Below are 17,166 nucleotides of genomic sequence, written 5' to 3'. Positions count from 1 at the left end.
AGAGCACCGTGAGACCTTATGCAAAGTAACGCAGTAGCATCAGGCACAGATCGTGGGAGGCGGGGAGAAGAGGGTAAATAAAAAATTATATTACACTTTCCTCCTCACCGCGTCCCTCCACTCCTCCCTCCAACAAGAACCGGAAGCACCCAGGCTCCCTTGAGCCAATCACAACGCTGGAATGCAGCATTGTGATTGGCCAAGACTGCCGGACAAACATTCATACACAATTAGGGAGTGCAAACCACTCCTCCCCTCACCTGCTCTGTCAGCAGAGCAGTCCCATCCTGCCTAGCAAAGCTGCCGCAACAAGAAAAAGTAAAATTATAATATTGAGTTATTATCATATTATTTTTCCTTACAGTGCTGAAAAGCAGTGGGGCAATGCTCCTCCACCAGAGTTGAGGAGCCCCCACTGAAGTAATGTCTTCAACCTTGATGCATATTAGCGTAATGGACATTGGGTATGTGTTTACTATTTAAGTATCAACAGCCCTCGAAGTTTGGCCTCCCAAAAATAATGGTTAAGGCTTTGTCAATTAATTTCCAATTCATAGTCTACAGTATAAATCATCAACTCATCTAGTGTATAATGCATACCAGCAGTTTCATCACATCACATGAGTTTGTATACCTAACATAGCACTTGCTAAGCCAAAGGTATTATAGGAGTTGGTACCAGCGATGTGCCAAAATTGTGAAGCAAGACGTTAAAAAAGTAAGGGGCTACAACACTTCTGCCACACGTCCAGCAGGCTATAATCTTTTGTTGACTCTAAACAAGGTAATTTGCCCACTGGCTTGTGGCATGCCAGTTTAACAAGTCAGTGAAGGCGTTGGACTGCACACTGAATATCTCTTCAATGCCCATGCCCACTTAGAAAAACAAGTTATTGAATTGTCACTTATTAGGAACACAGTCCACAAAGACCTAGTTCACTTCACACAACATGCTTTATTTATAGTATTCTCAATATTCCAGCACTTCCTGTTAAAAGGACTTCAAACTGAGGTTTCAGCTACCTCTGTAGCTACAGAGCTAAAGATTTCCGGAAAAATTTCCCTTTACAACAGGATAGCTTTCAACAGCATACACAGTTCTCTGGTACAGTGGAACCTTTTGCCTATGTTTCCCTGTTTCAAGTGTAGCAGCTCTGAGCAATTGCCTTTTGTCTAAAATATGCTGTGGAATTGCCAGCAATAGCAATTTAGAGCTGCCTAACAATGATGATTTTCAAGCTCAAAGATCCTAAAACAAAGTCTTTCTGTTGAGAACTAGGCATACAACGACAGCAAAGAATGCACAGTGTGTTCCGTCAGTTTCCTGTCAGATCAGGACACTTTTGCATGGAAATTCCCTCTTCTCCAACTGCAAATATAGGTTCCACTTCCATTTGTTGAGTGCATACCACAAGATACCCTTCCAGATCCTTCTAGTAGTTACCTGCCTGGTTTCATTTTCAGATAGTTATCCAGAATACCAGAGACTACGAAAAAACCTGTAATGACCTGCTGGGGGACACCAGAAACTACACCCCACTTACTAGTGATCCTACATCAGATCTCACCAAAAGGATTACAAACCTGGTCCGCCATGCTGAGGAATGCGGACATCTGTCTAAAAACGAAGCAGACTTCCTAAACAATCCAAGCAAGGTGATTCCATACTTTTACACCCTGCCCAAGATGCACAAGAATCGATTGCCGCCACCAGGACGCCCCATCGTGTCAGGGATCGGTTCGCTTCTGGAGCCCCTGTCACAATTTTGTGACTACTTTTTGAAACCTCTAGTACAATCCACTCCCACGTACCTCAAAGACACCAAGAGCCTCTTAAAACTTTTATCAGAAATCACGTTCACTGAGAATTCAGTTACCCTAGTGACCCTCGATGTAGAAAGCCTTTACACGAGTATTCCACAGGACGATACCATCAATGTCCTGAGGAAATCTCTAGATTCCATCGAATGGAACTATCAGACACCAAAAACCTTCATCATTGAATGTGCCACCATAGCCCTCAAAGAGAATTTTTTCTCTTTCAAAGACAGGCTGTACCTACAATGCTCTGGGACCTCGATGGGCAGTGTCTTTGCTCCCAGCGTGGCAGGATTATACGTTGCGGATTTTGAGGCCAAATTCATATTACCCCCCACTGCAGCGTTTTCCACTCACATGCTTCTTTGGAAGCGTTATATTGATGACATTCTGCTTCTCTGGACAGGGAGTGATGGCGAACTGGACACATTCCTGATCTGGATCAACACGCTAGATCATAACCTGAGATTCACAAACAACACTAGCAAAACAGACATTGTCTTCCTTGATGTGGTCATCTCTGCTGTTGGTACTGGGCTCACGACTAAGACCCACCATAAGCCTACAGCCAAAAACAATCTTCTTGATTTTAGAAGTTTTCATCCTCGCCCTCTCAAAGAGAATCTCCCGTAAGGGCAATATCTGAGACTTAGAAGAAACTGTAGCGCCCTTTCTGATTTCAAGGAACAGTCAACCATTCTTACAGAGAAATTGAAAGACAGGGGTTACCCAGTTCCAATCTTGAATAAGGGTCTAAAAAGAGCGAGAAACCAACCTAGAGAGGTACTCTTGGCTGAAAAGGAAAGGAACCCGGATTCAATCCCACTGACGTGTGTAACAACATACAATAGTCTGTCCAATGTAATGAAAAAGACAATTAACAAACATTGGAATATCATCACATCCTGTAAAGAAAACTGGGAGAAACCACTTTTTTCTTTCAAAAAAGGTCGAAGCTTAAAAGATGCTCTAGTCCATACTAGGCCAAAAGAGAAACTTACCAACAATGCGCCATCAATAACCGCAGCGTGGGGCCTACCAAAAATTATTGGGCACTACCCTTGTTCGGACTGCGCGGTCTGCCACTTGACAGAAGCAACAAAAACCTTAGCATTGGAACCAGGGAAGGTCTGGGAACAGAGAGAACACACTAACTGTAACACAACGAATGTCGTGTATATGATCACCTGCACTTGCCAGCTTCGTTACATTGGCATGACCACCCGCAGGGTGAAACAGCGCATATGCGAACACCGAAGCAATATAAGGTGTAAGAAACTAACCACCAAGCTGAGCCGCCATTTCCTAGACAGCAATCACACACCCAATGATATGAGGTGGACTGTAATTGAAGCACTCCAAGGGACCACCAATATCACAAGCAGACTCTTTGAAAAAGAACAACGCTGGGTGTATCGTCTGGGGACTAATACCAACGGCCTTAACGATGATATCCCATGGAACACTGTATTATCCTGATCGTCAATATGATAATCTGATCCATCACTCTGTATTCATTCTGACAAGGTCCACTCTGAGCCAATTGCCTGTTCTGTGCTTTCTTTCTTTTTATTTGTTTATTTGCTGAGTGTCTCTCTCTCCTCCCCCCATTCTTGGAGTGAGTGTTTGTGCCACGTGCCTTTAGTGTGAAGAGCATTCGTGTTCCCAGAATCTTATCACACTAATTCTACAGTACAGTATTATTTTTATTGTAGTGCACAACTAGGGCGCTATCTACTGACCTCATTAGTCGCCCTTTTTTCTAATTTCTTAATGCTGGCAAAATCCTGCATTGCTCATTATTTAGTGATATGGAATATTTAGAGCCTCCATTCGAAATAGTACTGCCCCATAAAAGCACGGTGTAATCAATCGCCCCACCGACTCGGGCCGGTGCGTGTCAAGCCTCCTCTGCAGGCGGGGGGCGGGCGCGTTCCAGGCCTCTCTCTGGCCTGACACGCCCACCAGGAAGGACGCGACGCCCTGCTCGGGACCGGTGCGTGTCAGGCCTCCTCTGCGGCGGGGGGCGGGTGCGCTCCTGGCCTCTTCCTGGCCGGACACGCCCACCAGGATGGACGCAACGCCCTGCTCCCTTGCTCTTATACTCACTTACCGGCCCCGCTCTCCATCGACGGGGTCCGGTCAAGAGGGAGATCCTAGGTGTCTAAGCGGGCTGTGAGCAACGAGGGCGTGAGTGTTCCTGAACCACAACGCTGATCTGCTTGAAAACAGAGCTAAGTACTGCCCGTATATCGGGACCGAATGGCTAATACCTCTTTTCATTTATAGGATGTGCCAATTTCGCTCCAACCCCCCTCCCGAGACCCATGGTGCAAGTAGCGCCAAATTTTAAAGTGAGATTTATGTATGTTATTATCAAACTAGGGGGTCACCGACCTTTTGGTCCATTGATCCCTTCAGAAGGAGTACATAGAGTGTGTTTTTAACCCATTTCTTCCAAATTAAGTGTATTTTAAAACACCCTTATCACCCCACGTCCCAGAGTTACCGATATCATCCCTTTAGGGTTATGTGGATGGTGTTAAACCTACATGTTACTTTGGGCACACTAATTTTGCCACACCATAAGGAGCACGACAACCAAACGCAAGGGCATTTATTAATTGTTGTGTGTTTGTGTTTGTGTTTGTATGTGTACTTTCACTTTACAGGTGCAGAAACACTCCCGAATTTGGAGTTTTTTTGGGATTGAGCATTTGCTCTCCCCTTTTTTATGCACTTTTTCACCCACCTCTTTTCACTTTCACGTCCCTTGGTTAGGGTGGACGATTAGAGAGTCCATACCGCCGGGGTATAGTCCTGATGAATGCCTTGGTAAATTTAAGCCTCCAAAATGGCAGAAACATGTTGACTGACTAATTTATCTACTGTATTTCTCTGAATTTTACCATTCCTAATCTTTGGCAACCAAATTCAGACACATAATACCTGTTAATTCGTGTCTTAGGGATCATTTAATAAAAAAAATTTTTGATACTTGTTTAGACACTTTTAATTTAACTCACCCTCACAACACGTCCTCCTTCACACAACCAGCTCCGCAGTCTTTCTGGCGTTGTAGCACACCAAAGAGGCACACGGCCTCTTTGGTGGGGCCCGATGATGAAGCATGACACTGACTAGGTCGGTGTGTGAGGGCTTTCCTTTTCACCCTAAGTGAGTGTGTGATCCTTATGTATCTCGCTCCAATCTAGTGGCATTTTTGAGACTGATTTGGCCTCTCTCTTTTTGTTTATCTACATTGAACCGGGGATTGAGAGAAGCCTTCTTGACTCTCCCTACCTCTCCCATTGTTGTTTTGGTTTCATTTTCACCCACCTGCAACCCATCTTCAAGTGCATACCAGTTGGGCCCTTAGTCGTTGTCTTATAATTATGACATACGTTTTAATAAGTCCATTCATTCAGCACAATGCATCCCTCTCGCCATGCTGTTCATTGATTACAAGTCACAGCCAGCTATTTAGAGTAGGCTTATTGAAATGCTGCCCAAGAGCCTTGTAGATACTAAAGGCCACATACATTTATTTATTTATGTGTTTATTTATGTAGGTATTATATTTGAACATCCAGAAACAAATTAAAACATTGCCAAGTTTTCTAGAGATAGTTTTAGGAGACTTGGTTAGTTTGATCGGGAAGAACCAAAGGAAGACAATCTCAACAAGTACCAGTTAGAAAAGAAAAATTAACATCTGCCCAGGTGAGCTAACTGAACTTTAGGATCCACCAAAAGCCAGTAAGGGGGATTCCAGGTACAATAGGTTGGGCATAACTGGATGTTATTTCTATAGCAAGATGGTGCCTTTGTTGTTGATGGTCTGGCAACAGATACAGAAGCTCTGTGAAGTCTGGCCAGGTGGTTAGATCTAGACACCCAATTTGGAAGTCCAAGTTGAAGGGATGAGACTACATTCAGAACTATTTAAACATAATTGGCTAAGAATTTAGGCAGGCCAAGATAAAGTGAATTTTAGTAATCCAGGAGATAGACCGAGGCTACTTGTCTGATTGTGAAGCAACAAGAGTGAGGAAAAAGGGGATGGACTTGTTCAGCATCTGAAGAAAGAAGCAGCAGATGGTGGAGATCCTATGGACGGAAGGCGACAGCGGCAGAGACTAATCAAATGCGACTCATATTGCAAACAGTAAATTCAAGGGTATGGCAAGCACCTGAACTGGAGGGCTAACAGCTACTGGATCTAAATAAAGGGGGCAGCATCCATTGCTGGGTTGGGTGACAAGGTTTTTGTCCAGTCTGAATAAATCTGAGCATTAACTGAATAAGTTATGAGAAAAAATACAAATATCAAATAATAAAGGAAAGGGGCAGCATAAATATTAAACTGTCGTACTGAAGGATAAGTAGTGAGGTACTCTTCCAGAGAGACCATGGAATGATGACTGAAAAGGCAGAAGAGTGATGGTTCAGGATTGCCCAGATAAAAACACAGGAAAGCCAGTCTAGGTTTTCGGATCTGAACCCTCACTTGTAGAGAGAGGCAAGGAGAGCAGGGCTAGACATGGTATGAAAAGATCTAATAGGATTGGTCACTGTCATCACACTAATAAGTAGTAATTTTCAATTGTTTGAAAATGTTGTCCAATGTGACCTCTCTACCCTGCATAAGTCATACGCCTTTTGGGGACCAGGATAAGATAGCATTCAAATGAATGACAGTGGACATTATTTCGTTCTCTTTCATTTGAAACACTTTAATGATGAAAGGAAGTACATTAACACACCTGAAGTTATTGAGGATGCAGGATCCGTTGAAGCCTTCTAAAAGAGGGAGACATCAAATTCACAGTTCCGGGACTTAGATACTAGAGCACAGCTAAAAGGCTGGATGTACATTTTGCTTATGTCAGGGACAGACCCAATGGCTGCTAAGTGCAGAGCCTCTATAGGGTCCAGAGGAGAGCCTGATCTAACTGAAAAGAGATTGCATCATTAGTGTGTACCAGGAAATGATAGCTTTGAAAGCAATTGGAGAGAAGAAATCTTGAATACCTATTGCCAGAGAGGCCCCTGGCAATAGGTGCCTGAAAGGTTAGGCGGTATACTCTGCGCTTAAGGACTGCGCGATTTGGCGCTAACGCGGTGTTTTTTAAACTGCTTGCACAGCGTGCATTCTCTACTTTAAATTTGTGATTTTAAAATAATATTCTTCTTGTGTGCCTTAGCGCTTATTTGCCCCTCACTTGCACGTTAAAATATTACCCTTCCACCGCTGTTTGGCGGGTCCGGTTCTGGGGTGGTGAGGGAGCGCCATACTGGTGTAACCAGCGAAGCCAGACGCCGCCATATTGGTGCGGGTCGTGGCGCCTGGTTTTCATTACTTCCGCCGGCCTACTTAAGGCAGAACTTGCCCGACGATCCTTCCCTGGCAATAGGTGCCTGAAAGGTTAGGCGGTATACTCTGCGCTTAAGGACTGCGCGATTTGGCGCTAACGCGGTGTTTTTTAAACTGCTTGCACAGCGTGCATTCTCTACTTTAAATTTGTGATTTTAAAATAATATTCTTCTTGTGTGCCTTAGCGCTTATTTGCCCCTCACTTACACGTTAAAATATTACCCTTCCACCGCTGTTTGGCGGGTCCGGTTCTGGGGTGGTGAGGGAGCGCCATACTGGTGTAACCAGCGAAGCCAGACGCCGCCATATTGGTGCGGGTCGTGGCGCCTGGTTTTCATTACTTCCGCCGGCCTACTTAAAGCTCCACTTTTTCAACGCGCAGCGGGGACGCGCAAGGTGGCGCCTTCCCTGCGCCTGAGTCGTGCCAGAGTCCTGCCCGTCTGCGCCCGTCAGCGTTCCGGCAGCAGACGGGGCAGGACGGCTGGCAGACTAGGTCATTTTACAGGTACTATTGTATTTTTAGCTGTAATAATGTGTTATTCCTACTCGTCCAAGACCCTTTCTGATCTTCGCCCGCCGATAGGGCGCTGCCATTTGGTTTTTCCGGGCCACCGGGCATTAAGAAAAGGTTGTCAGGTCTGTGGCTGGCGAGCCCCTTTATATAACAGACCTAGTCATCCTTATCCGGAGACTACTCTTACGTGTCTACTTCTCAACACTCGTTCTCTTGGATGCCATGCCTTAGATATATGGAATCTGCTCGAGAACTCTGATATATCTTGCCTTTATCTTACCGAGACATGGCTGAGTGACTCCTCTGCCCCAGACTTAGCTAACGCCATCCCACCTAATTACTCTATTATTAGGAGAGATAGAACATCTGGCCGTGGGGGCGGTGTAGCTATTATTGTCAACAACCAATTGCGCTGCACTACCTTCCCGGTAGATAATATTCAGAACACTGAGGCACTTGGCTTCACTCTTCATTTGTCTCCTCAGTATGCTTGTACTGGTATTCTGGCATATCGTGCCCCTGGTCCTTTAGGCTCTTTTGTAGACGAGTTACAGGTTGCTTTATCGGTTCCATGTCTTAAATCTAAACATTGTCTATTGTTAGGCGATTTGAACATACACATGGACGAGGTCGCGAATCCCGACACGATAAAACTGATGGAGGTTACTGCAACTTTAGGATTTTCTCCATTTATACATGATTCTACACATAATAAGGGCCATATTTTGGACCAAGTTTTTTCCACGGTTACGATTAATGCACTTGTCCCTCAACCCGTATTATGGTCGGATCATTTCTTAATTACCTTTAGCCTTTCCAGTATTTCTCCCGCCAGATTGAACTCTGTGACTTCGGCTAAACGTCTGTCTAGGCCTTTCCATCTGTTATCTAGTGAAACGTTACTTCAAGCTTTGGCACAGTCACCTTGCACTTTGTCTGGTAATGTGGAAACTGACCTGCCCATTTATACGGAATGGCTCACAACCACACTGGCGGATCTCGTGCCCGAGAAAGCTGTCAAACCTGGAAATAAACGTGCTTCTGCTCCGTGGTTCTCATCTAAGCTTAAAGAAGCTCGCCAAAATTGTAAGAGAGCAGAAAGAATTTGGAGAAAAGACTACCACCCTTGTGAGAGAGTAAAATTTAAAGATTTGACAAGATCCTATCATAAAATGATTTGGAGTGAAAAAAAATCTTACTTCGAACGTCGGATAGATGATTCGGACAATTCTTATAAGGAGATTTTTAAAATTGTTAGAGACTTTACTTCGCCATCCTTGGCCATTCCTGTTCAGGGTCATTCTAAGTCTTGGCTAGATGAACTTGCACATTATTTTGTTGATAAAATAACTAGTATTCAAGCCGACCTTGCCATTTACTCTAAACAGTCTCGGGTTGTTGACCCTGACGCTCTTCTTTCTGTTAACCCCATTCTTGGGGAATTTCCGCAGTTAAGCCCTGCCGCTTCATTAGACTACTTGACAGGCTTGAAATCGGGCTCCCCTTTAGATCCTTGCCCGGTCTCTTGTCTTAACAAAATAGCCTTTGCGCTAAATGGTCCCATAAACTCCATTCTGAATTCCTCACTGTCTTCTGGCATTGTCCCACAGGCCTGGAAGAGTGCTCTTATTCTTCCATTAATTAAAAAACCAACTCTCGATCCCATCATACACGCCAACTATAGGCCTATCTCTCTCCTCCCCGCTCTGGCGAAGGTGGCGGAAAAACATGTGCACCGATCTATCTCGGATTTCATCGAGAATAACAACTTGCTGCACAGTACGCAATCTGGGTTTCGTGCGAATTACAGCACAGAGACCGCATTGCTGGAAGTCACCACCGCCATCAGAGAGGTCTTAGACTCGGGAGGCAAGGCTATGTTGGTTATGTTAGATTTGTCGGCGGCGTTTGACACCGTCCCCCATGATACCCTCCTTATTCGACTCTGGGATTGTGGTCTTAGGGGGACGGTGTGGAACTGGCTTAAGTCATTTCTAGCCAGCCGTCGGCAAACGATCTGGGCGCCACCTCACTCCGCAGCTATGTCAGCCCTGGAAGTGGGGGTCCCTCAGGGGTCTATTCTTAGTCCCCTGCTTTTCAACATCTTTATGGCCCCCCTTGCAGAGGTTGCGGAGTCGTTTGGCGCTCAGGTCGTGGCTTACGCTGATGACACCCAGCTCTTGTTCACTCAGAACAAGAACGAGATGTTTGATGGGACACGTATCAGAGGCTGCTTAGAAGCAGTCTTTGACTGGTTCAAGAGACACGGCCTGAAATGCAACTCCGACAAATCGGAGCTGCTTTTTTTCGGGTGTGTCTCTGAACCAAACTGGAAAAGTTGGTGGCCCCAGGATCTTTTTCCCCCTGCCAATGCTAGTACCAAGGCTAAAAATCTTGGCATTATTGTGGACAACGAGCTGACTTTCGGACCCCAAATAGCCTGTCTTGCTGGGAAATGCTTCGGTATCCTGAGGATGCTCAGGAAATTCCTCCCTTTGATTTCCGTGAACCATCGCAGGGTTATCGTTCAAGCATTGGTAGGGTCTCGCATGGATTATGTTAACGTCCTTTATTTAGGTCTTCCTAAATATCTAGTAAGGAGACTTCAGGTTGTGCAAAACTCAGCCGCTCGGGCTATCTATGGTCTTCCTAGAAGAGCTAGTGCCTCTAATTTGCTGAAGGAATTGCACTGGCTCCCTATAGCCAAAAGGGTGCTGTCTAAGAGCTTGACGTTAACTTACAAGGCTCTTCACGACTTGGGTCCCAGGTATATTAAAAAGCGTCTTGTTTTGTATAAACCAAGCAGAGCTCTTCGCTCTGCCTCCTTGTTTCTAATGTCCGTTCCTTCCATCAAACGAACTAGACAAGGGGGGCGCTCTTTTCACTACCTGGCCCCACACGCTTGGAATAAATTGCCTCTGGCTCTTAGACAAGCCCCCAGCCTGATGTCCTTTAGAAAGGCATTAAAAACCTGGCTTTTTACTTATGAATTGTGAAGTCTCTTAATTTCAGTTATGTTTCCTTTCCAATAAAGGCCCTCTTCGCTAAAGCGCCGGGACACTCCATTGCGAGTAGCCGTTGCGCTATAGAAGAGCCCAATTAACATTAACATTAACATTAACAATAAGCTTGATTTTCTCTCAATGAAAAATAAGTTATGAGATAAATAAGAGTGGCAGAAAAAGTTTTGCAGACCATACAGGAGGAACATTTCAATGTCCCTATTAGTAACTAATCTTAGGTAGAGTTAATGTTGCTATTATATGTAACACAGAAGAGACACAAGCTTGCTTAAATTTCTTTCTGTAGATTTAGATAGAGAATCAGTTGAATTAAATCAGTCAAGCTACGGAGCATATTCAATTAGTTTATAAACCCCTTACTATATTGCCAGTGCCTTAGTACATCATGACACTTAAGGCTGCAAGTAAAATGAGATTGATGTTTTATTAGGGTAAATGTAATCTGAGGCTTTAGTTACCCAAGCCGAAATGCTGTTATACTGGAATTGGGATCAGAGACCCGTTGATTGCCCTGAGTGATGCAAGCAGTTGATGGTTGATTTGATTTGATTTTAAACCAATGACAATAAGAGTTAGCCTTGAGAAAAAGAGAGAAGGCTGCATAAACAGTAAATACCTAGAGATCTAACCAATTATAAGATCAATTTGAAACTCTATGGTAAACATAAGACCTAATATGTGTCTTCAATGTGAGTGGAAAATGTCACTCACACAGTTAGACCAATAACGGAAGAGGGAGGAATAGCGTTGCCTTTCAGTTTGTATGTGATCAGGGGCACCTACCCATATGTTAACATTCTAAAAAACAGACTATTGGAGACATGGTGAACTTAAATGAAAGGTATTTTAACAAAGGTTTGACCAACATCATTCGCTGCCCCAAAAGCAGGATATGCTAAAACACAGGTGTAGAGTCAAGGTAATTGGTGGGAAATATGAAAGGAAAATAATTTGTTAGGGGTTTAAGAAGTCATTGAAACCTGATAGATAAAGAATGATTTCTCACAGCCTTAACTCTCATTTTACTGAGGGGGTCTGTTAGACCTGTCATCCTTAGGGTGGTCTTCCCCCATTTTTCTGCCTACTTTCCTCCACTTGTTGCTGTCTCTTTTGTTGACCTTAGGACTCTGAGCACTTTACCACTGCTAACCAATGCTAATGTGAATGTGCTGCTCCCCTAAACATGGTGTACACCTGTTTGTCATATTTACTGTACTTGTAAATACATTTTAAAGAGGTATACCATATACCACATACATAATAAATGTGTGCTTTTTAATATATTTTAACATTAATGTATATACATTTATATTTTTAACCAATTCTTTGGCCTAGACCTTCATCCAAAATCAATCATCAGTGTAGGGAATGATCAGGGCATTAGAGTGTATTTAACTAAACAAAGGCTGTTTGCATAACCCCTGCCACGCAGTCCATTTTCGTTTTTAGGTCTCGCCTACGCAGCGCTCATGCGATGCATAGGAGAGAGACCTTTAGCCATCAGCACAGCTTTAGGGGCATAAATGTGCACGCGTTGCATTAGCAACGCATGCATGTCTGCCGATTCAATTGCGGGAGCACGCAGCGCGATATTTGGTGACGTCATATGGTCGCAATCATCGCGCCTTGCTGCACGCTCCCGCAAGGGAATCGCGCAGGCCCCCTCCCCCTGCTGTTGCGCGAGGCACAGCTTATGCTGGTTTCTTCCGTCCCCTATTCGCCTCCCTCCCGCTGTTTACTGTTGGTCAAACTTGCTTTACTGCCCAAGCCTTTCATCTCCCACCCCTCCTCCATCTTCAACCACTTCCTTTGCCACTGTTTCCTGAGCACGGTTTGCTTGTTTTAGTTGTTGTCTCTTGACGTTTATATCTCACTAAATCTATAGGTCTCCTGTTCAATAGAACTTTCTGCATCACTGGCTAGCCGGCAATCTTCATACCTGGCTTCTTGATGTGATAGTAAGCTTTGCCTGGGGAATGAGAGAAGTTCATTAAGGCAGCGGGTGTCCACGACTGTAATGTTCTAAGCTACAAAGTATTAGGTGGCGAGTGTCCTCTGCTATACTGTACTGTCTAAGGCTGCAAAGTATCTGTGTGTGTTGAGACTAATATTAGTTCACTTTCCTATATTTGATCCTTAAATTTGATATTGTTTGCCAACTGTTCCTGTTTCAATGATTGTGTGGGCGCTCAACTGAAACACTTGGAGAGGTGCCCCATTGTAAACAGTGCGGTGAATACTAACGGATGATCGCATCCGTGCAGTATGTTGTAAAACAGATCATCATATGTTTAAGTCCCGCATGCTTGTTTTTTGTGGTTGCTGGACAGGTGATTAAATCTAGTTTAAGTCCAGTTTTGTCGAAGAAGGTGTAAATGTGCATTTTCTCTGCCATAAAACTGGATGACATAGCTTGAGCAGCAGCAATCTGCTTTGGACTAAAGTCCTAGCAATAACATTATTCATCAATTACTCAATTACTCCAGATTACAGTGGTGCATTCTTATATTCTCTGCGTGTCGTATGGTTTTTTTTGCTGAGGTATTTGGTTGTGGTTCAAGATGTATTTTGTGCGTGTGGGCAGCTGCAATGATGATGCTTTAGGTACCACTTCGTCATGATAGCTCTGTCTCCAGAAGTCTTTCTGAAGTCATTTTCACGCGTAATGGGGGAGGTACCCTCTTGCAGTCAAAACATATCCTTCAGTGACATGCTCCCCCTTCCTCTGACATTCTGACTCTGCAGTGATGAGCCTTTTCCATTTGGGGCTCAACAGGAGCTTACATTTTACTGATACTCTTCAATAGCATAGCGAGTATGGAGCTAAAGCTTAACTCTGGGGAAAGCAACAATGCACGTCTCCATCTGTCAGACCCTCCCCCTCATTTGTTTCCATCTACCTTTCCCCTTTTTCCTACGACTCTTTATCCCCAATTCACTGCCCCCTCCTGCCGCTTCCATCACTACCTGTTTCATCTGCCGTCTTCCAACTTTTTGGTTTTCCTCTTTCTTCTGCCTACTACTGACATCATCAACTTCCTTCCTCTCTTTTTCTCATAGAATAGATAAAAGTTGTAGTGAAATGGCAAAATAAAGCGCCACTGTGAAGTATTTGTACAACGTTTTTGTACATTAATTTATTTGACGTTTGTTGTTTTTCGCCTGCTCCTAGTGTTTGTTTACCCATCTTTAAAATTGAGCCACAGTAGCGAATAACTTACTTCACTGATGTGCTTAGGTACCAGTAATTTGATACTTGATATCAGTGGGTAAGCACATACATGAAAATCATTGTCATTTACAATGCCAATAATTCAAACTCTTGCAAATGCGAGACCTGTTGCATTGCAAATGCTTGTTACACATTGCATGTAGAAGGACCACAGCTCAATCCACTTGTTTTGCTCACATGCTCAAATAAGAGAGAATCCTTATGTAAGCTGTGTTCTGATTCTCAGCTTGGCTAATATTTCGCCTAAATGTGAGCTAAAGATGATGTGGCTCCACTTGCCACTTCCACTTCCTTCTTCTCTAGCAGCCACTGTCTATTTTCCTTATGAGACTGAGCCTGAGTCTCTTGGATGGAGAGTTATAGGAAGGTTGTTCCTGTGCCAAATAAGACATGCATCAACATTCATTGCAACCTATTCACCAGTATGCATCACTGGTGTAATTTCAGGACAGATATAAATGGTCTTTTTACTTTCAAGCACATATTAACCATCCATCTTTTTTCTCCATTGAGCTTGCAAACAAACTTTTGTGTCAGCTAATGAGCCAGCTAATATAGATTATTTTGTTTCAGTCAGTCTATAACAATTCATCCAACTGGTGAGTTAGGCAGGCTAGCGTGCATACTATGGCTGTTTCATCTAAATCTGAGCCCCCTGCAGAGCAACATGGCTGTACAATGTGTAGAAATGTAGACAAGCATGGCAAAGTTATGTGGTAATCTAGTAGTCTTAAATTATTAGTAATGTGCATGAAATGTTAGCAAAATATTGTATTATTTTTTCATGTCGTTGCCTAGGTTTCTGTACTGTTTCTTCATAATGTGATGTAAGCCTTCATTTTTATGTATGCTGAAAAGCATCATCTCTGTATATTAGCACATCAGTTATGGTATTTTACCTTCCTATCTTACTTGTATTGTGCAGTGTTGAAGATAATGGAGCAGATGAGGCTTGTAAAAACATGTATAGGGCTGATGCACTCAAAATTACAATGTCCTAAATCACAGCCTCTGTCTCTCTCTTGCCATGCCTCTCCAGGATATGTGGATTGGACACAGAGCAGTACTGGGAACACAAAGCAGCCCTGGCAATTTTGTCGGACCGGCCCCCTCCCCCTTCCCTTCCGTGGGCGGGGTGAGAGGGTACAGATGCACTGCTGCTGCAACTGAATGGTGAAATTGCAGCATTGCTGCAAAACCGGCCCCGGTAACAAAACAGGCTCCCACAGCTGCAAAACCATCCCTCATCATTCCAGCCTCCTGGGGGAACACCCGGTACTCGCTATGACCAGTCTGGCCTGGTTTGGGGAGGTGAATGACAGAGGCTATTCACATATAACTAGAATTTAACTGTACAAGATTCATTACACTGAGCTTGTAAGAAATACAGATGTGGAACCTAAATTAGTCAACCATTTTAATATTGTGCCTCTTTAACTGCACTGAGGACTCTACATTTCCAGATACTTTCACATCCCATCCGAGGCACTATTCAGTTAGTTGCATGTCTGGAGGATCAACTCCTGCCTCCAGACTCAGGGTACTGCTGTTCTTATTGGTATAAAAGAGAGTGAGTATTTTCAAAGCCAAGGTTTTACAAGCAATGTGCAGAATGTAAATGGGTTTTCCCACTCCAAGTGTGCATGAAAGTTTGCCCGCCATGAATGTTTGGCTGGCCGTCTCGGGCTGGCCGAATATTCATGCGCACTGTGCATGTTCTCCACCCAGACCTGCATTACAGTCTAGGTGGAGAACATGCCCCGGCTCCCACTGCTTCAGACCAATCACAACGCTGCATTGCGGCATTGTGATTGGTTAAACGGAGCCTGGTCCTTCCTGCTTCCTCTTCTGGGCGGGAGAGATAATGGAGGGACTTCTCTCTTTTTTTTACACCCACTCACTCCCAATCTTGCTTGCCCGCCCCCGATCCGTGCTGTCCGCCAAAGTTTTTTATATCAATTCCCTGATGCGTAACCTGCTTTTCATATTTTCTGAGACTACATCCCTTGATGTTGGTTAATCCATGTCAAGCTTTACATGTTTCCAATTCCATCCTTTTTCAGAAGTTCTTCTTTCATGTTAACTGTTTAGAAATCTGTAAGACATTGGGGCCTCATTTACAATATTTTGCCTTAGGGCAGTGCCACAAGCCTTCCTGCTGTGCAGGCCTACGGCAGATGAAAAGGGCAGGAATGCGCCGTATATGTCAGATACGTGGCATTCCTGTCCTTCCCTGCACTGGTGCTCAACTGGCTGCCATGCATTAACGCAGGCATGATTGTACCATGGTGCAATTGTGTCTGAGTTGTAGCGTTGATTGTTTTTAAAAAGCAATCAATAGAGGTGATTTCCTCTTTCTATGGTGCTGCTGAATGCACCACACATAGAAAGAGGAAAGAATGAGGAGAAATACAATTATTTCTTCTCGTTGTGCTTCTCCTCCGCATCCCCTCACAAGGAGTGGGCATTTGATGCTTTCCCAGGTTTACACCTTGCTGTAAACCTGGGAAATAGTAAAATGCCAGGGGTGTTACCTGGGAACGCCCAACCATAATGCCAATGGCACACCTCCCCATCGTTGTGTGAGGCAACACAGTGACTTGCTGTGTGTTGCTTCATTCCATATCTACAAGGCCATGAAAACCTTCATGGCCTTTTAGATATGGCTAAGCCCTGTACACCACTGGAACATCACAAAAAGTGATGTTCCGGTGGAACACAGGGCTTGTAATTAAACCCCTGGGTTTATTAGTTGAGAAGGGTGGAAATCCCACTCAGACAACAGTCCTTGTCAGAGTAATCCACATAAGTCACTAAATGATCTTGTGTTCAACCCAGGGGTGGGTGGTGAACTCTGCTCTGCCTGTGGAGTTTGCAGAGTTTTGCCAACTCCGCGCTCTGCTGGTAACACAGAGTTTAGAAAAAACTCCAATTCTGCAGCATGACAGAGTTTGCCCCTGCCACCCACCCTGTGGAGAGAGTTAAGGAGAGAGGAGGATCAGCACTTACCTGGGTCTGGTGTTCTCCGCCATGCCCGGGATGTCCTCCTCGGTACTGGGCTCCTCAGTGGAAAAACAAGCTCCATACGCTATACGTTTTTGGAAGGCTGCTCATGCACGTGCATGAGCAGTCCTACCAAGACATACAGCGTAGGGGGATTGCTTTTCCACTGAGGAGACCTGGACAGAAGAGGACAGCCCGG

The sequence above is a fragment of the Lissotriton helveticus genome, chromosome 8 (genome assembly GCF_964261635.1).
Source record: "Lissotriton helveticus chromosome 8, aLisHel1.1, whole genome shotgun sequence".
NCBI classification, from domain to species: Eukaryota; Metazoa; Chordata; class Amphibia; order Caudata; family Salamandridae; genus Lissotriton; species Lissotriton helveticus.
This window is presented reverse-complemented; position numbering follows the sequence as displayed.